The sequence below is a fragment of the Lactuca saligna genome, chromosome 5 (genome assembly GCF_052625555.1).
Source record: "Lactuca saligna cultivar CGN05327 chromosome 5, ASM5262555v1, whole genome shotgun sequence".
Lineage (NCBI taxonomy): Eukaryota > Viridiplantae > Streptophyta > Magnoliopsida > Asterales > Asteraceae > Lactuca > Lactuca saligna.
In genome coordinates this window covers 25,233,862-25,238,142 of record NC_136421.1, presented here as the reverse complement: position 1 = coordinate 25,238,142, position 4,281 = coordinate 25,233,862, and the positions used below count along the sequence as shown (strand labels likewise).

The window sequence follows — 4,281 nt, the reverse complement described above, 5'->3', positions numbered from 1 at the left end:
TTAATTAACTTGATTTTAGGCTAAGTTTTAAGAGGGACTCGGCGAGTTCTAGCCTGACTCGCCGAGTCGAGTCGCGCATCATGGGCACGCGGGAGCCGGCGACTCGGCGAGTCCATATCATGGACTCGGCGAGTCCATCCGTTTGGTAGAAACCCTAAATCCCCGGGTTTGCTCACTATTTAAACCCCATTATAGCCTCCATCTCGCCACTTTCCCCCTGAGAGCACTGTGAGAAACCCTAAACCTTCCATTTGTGAGCTTATATGTGATTTTGTTCCATTTTGTGAAGAGGTGAAGAAGGAGAAGAAGAAGGAAGCAAGGAAACGTGTTCTAGTGCCAAGATCCGAGGTCAAGTGTGAACTTATTGAGGTATTTTCGGAGTTCCCTTCTGGTTTCATGCTTAAACTTCCATTAGAGCTCTTTTAGGGCTATTTGATGCTTGTTCCAAGCTTCATGCTTGCTTGAATGTGTTATTAAGCCGAAATATCTTTAGATCTGAGTGTTGGGGTGTTGTAGGGTCCAGATCCACTACCTTTTTGGAGTTACATTACATATTAGCCATGGATCTACCCTTATTGTGCATATTTTAGTCTTATTTCCCTCATTCATGTGGTTGTGCACGTAAAGTTGGAAACTTTACGTGGTAAAACAGCTTAATGGACCCAGATCTATCATTTGCATGTGTTGGATTCAAGAGAAATCGAGTAAAAACATGTTGTATGGCGGCGACTCGGCGAGTCGGAAGAACGACTCAACGAGTCCGGTCGCGAGTCCCGAGTTCTTCAGTTTCTTCAGTGTCGAGTGGACGAGGTGAGTTAGGGAGTGGACTCAGCGAGTTGAGGGTAGACTCAGTAATGGAGGGACTCGGCGAGTCTGTTCATACGACTCGGCGAGTCCAAGGCAATCTTCTTGAGGATCAAGAACAACTCGTCGAGTCTGTTCATCTGACTCGGCGAGTCGGATGAAGATCATCTGAGTTCTTGGATCCAGAGGGTACTCGTCGAGTCGATGCCACACTCGACGAGTATCAGCGTGTAAGAGTTGAGTGGGGAGTCTAGGACTCGGCGAGTTGGGTATCCCGACTCGGCGAGTCAGCCCTGAGTAAGTCAACTTTGACCAAGGGTAAAAGAGTCATTTTACCCTGAGTGTAGTGCTAGTGATTGATTGAGTGTGTTTATGGATTTGTAGCCGAGGAGATTCAGGAGCAGCAGCCGTTAGCTTTCCAAGCCACACACTCATCCGCTAGCTTACGAGGTGAGTTTCCTTCCCGTAGGGGCGGGTCTAAGGCCACAATGCCGGCCCGTCCAGTTAATAGTAGTTTCCGGACTTCGGTCCGATGTAGTAGTTAGTATGTTTGATGCCTTCGTGGTCCAGACATAATTCATGTGCTATGTGTTATGTGTTTTATGTTCCGGGTTGCGGCCCGATGCAGTATGCAGTATGTTTGTTATGATATGCTATGCTATGCTCAGTCAGTTCCGGGCTCCGGTCCGATGCAGGGGACACGGTCCCAGTCAGTTCCGGACTTCGGTCCGATGCAGTCAGTTCCGGACTTCGGTCCGATGCAGTCAGTTCCGGACTTCGGTCCGATGCAGCCAGTTCCGGACTTTGGTCCGATGCAGTTAGTTCCGGACTTTGGTCCGATGCAGGGGACAAGGTCCCAGTCAGTTCCGGACTTCGGTCCGATGCAGTTTCCGGGCCCCGACCCGATGCAGTGGGCAAGGCCCAATATGTGTTTATATGTTGTTGTATGGTATGTGGTAAGTTGGGGGAGCTCACTAAGCTTCGTGCTTACAGTTTCAGTTTTGGTTTCAGGTACTTCCGCAAGCAAAGGGAAGAGCTCTGGGTGACGGCATCGCACACACCACCGTTTCAGCTTTAGTCTGGATTTGATTTAGTTGTTGTTTTTGGATATAGTATGTTACAGTTTCCGCACAGTACTTTATTATGTTTTGGGGCATATCACGCATGGTTTATTTATATGATACTCTGATTATAGTTTTGATGGTATGAAAAACGAATTTTTTTTTTTGGGTCGTATTTTGGGTCGTTTCACCTAAGCTTCAATCTTTGGAAGAATTCAAGCAATTAGGTTAATTCTACCACTTAGACTTAGGAATTGAATATGTTTGCTTTAGTAAACTTTGTTTTTATGTTTGTTTCTACTGCAATTATGAGCTAAATTCGTTTTTGTTTCTGTTTGGGGAATACCAAAGAACTCCTATGGTTTGATTATTGATTTTTGCTTAATTGTCTATTGGTGATTTATTAAATTAAGTTTGTTAAAGAACCTTATGTATTAATCACTACTATTTTCTGTTAATTGGAAGGCAATTAGGTTGCATGAACATTTCTTAATTGTTAACCTCATATGTCTATGTGAATACTAAACCATATACTTAGAAGTAATGATTATGAAACTAAGATTAATAAGAAAATAGGAAGATTAATGTGTGAGCTTGTTTGAGAAACCATCAACAAGAGGTTAATTGAATTAATAACTTAATTGACCATTACAAATCTTATTTAATCCAAATAATTAATCTAGGGAATTAATTAGTTTAAACACTTGATCAACTCTTAAATTAGTTAATTGTCTAAGGGTTAGGAGTAATGAACATGAACCTAACTATTATAATTGGTAACCAATAGCAATTAATCTACCATAAACATAAATAACCATAGGAGTGAATTGGTTGAACCTAAAAGGAAACATCTTTATCAAATTTGGTGAATAGTTGTTGCTTTAGTTAATTAGTTAATTTAGTGTGTCTAAGTTTCTAGTCTTGCAAAACTAGAGAAAAACCCTTTACTTTTATTATTTGTTTTAGTTAAAATTAGTTATTAGTTTAATTTTCCGTTCCCTGAGTTCGATACCTTACTTATCAATCTATTCCACAAAAAGACAGGTTCACTGCCTTTGTGTGTTCAATTTATTAATTAAAAGTAGGGATAAAACTAGTTGGTTTTACACACATCAAGTTTTTGGCGCCGTTGCCGGGGAACGGTTCTAAATAATTAAGCTAATTCCTAATTTTTTTTTCGATCCTTTGTGTGAGTTTACTTGCATAAAGTTCATTTATTGCAATTTAGTAATTAGTAATTAGGTTTTAGTATCTGTTTTAGTTTAGTATAAAATTTAGATTTTTTTTTGAAATACCACTGATACTCGCCGAGTGCAATCGCACCTACTCGGCGAGTAGCAGTTTAGTCAGCCGTAGATTTTTTTTACAATCTTTTTGTTCTTTTTACGCTTTTTATTCTATTGATTTCAGGACTTTCATGACCAGAGGATCAAACACACCACTGGTACCCCCGTTTGAAGATCCCGAATCCGCATTGAAAAGAAACAAAGGAAAGGACGTGGAGAGTTCAAGCACACCAAAGAAATCACCATTGTCCAACTTGAAGACCATTTTTGGGAAAAAGAAGAGTAGTAAATCAGGAGCTTCTAGCGCTTCTTTGATAATTGAGGAACCAATTCAAGAAGATATTGGGTACGAGACCGAGGAAGAAGAGGAGGCAACGTACGAGCAAGAAACCGAGTCGGAGGAAGAGTTAGCGTTCACAATGGCTAACATTGATGAAATCCCCATGGGAGAATGGAAGAAGAGGATGCGCGACGACAATGGCCCGGGACTTGTGCAACCCGCAATTCCCGCGACTGCTACCTTCGAGCTAAAAGGTCATATCCTAGCTTCACTCAAGGAAATACCTTTCTATGGGAAAGATCATGAAGATGCCTACAAACATTTGGATGAAGTCAATGATGTAGCTGATTACTTGAATATTCCAAATGTAACCCGCGAAACTCAACTACTTCGTATGCTTCCGGTAACCTTCAAGGGTGCTGCTAAAGACTGGCTCAAGTCACTTCCCCCGGATCAGTCACTACTTGGGCCAAGATGAAGAAAGAATTCATTGATCACTTTTGCCCACCTTCCAAGATAGCCAAACTGAAGAAGGCCATTGCAAACTTTGAACAACAAGCTGGAGAGTCGCTATATGAAGCATGGGAGAGGTACAAAAGTCTGCTAAGAAACTGCCCACACCATGATCTAAACAGCCAGCAAGAAGTTTCCATCTTCTATGATGGAGTTAATGTTACAACCCGGCAGTTGCTAGACTCGCAAGGCCCACTTACAAAGAAGCCACCCCCGGTGATTAAAGAATTGATTGAAGAATTCTCTAAACACTCTAGAGAATACCACAACCCTAGGCATGATGTCACGAGGGGAGCCGCTTATGCTGCTACTGAAGACTTATCCGCGGTCATGGCTA

At 41.9% G+C, this 4,281-nt stretch overlaps 1 non-coding gene across 1 annotated transcript; it reads right to left on the bottom strand.

The window, feature by feature from the left end:
• Nucleotides 1-3,953: 3,953 nt before the first annotated feature.
• LOC144999135 (small nucleolar RNA R71) lies at nucleotides 3,954-4,060 on the bottom strand. Its single transcript, XR_013660656.1, has one exon. It is a non-coding gene; the product is annotated as a small nucleolar RNA R71 (small nucleolar RNA).
• Between the last annotated feature and the right edge of the window lie 221 nt (nucleotides 4,061-4,281).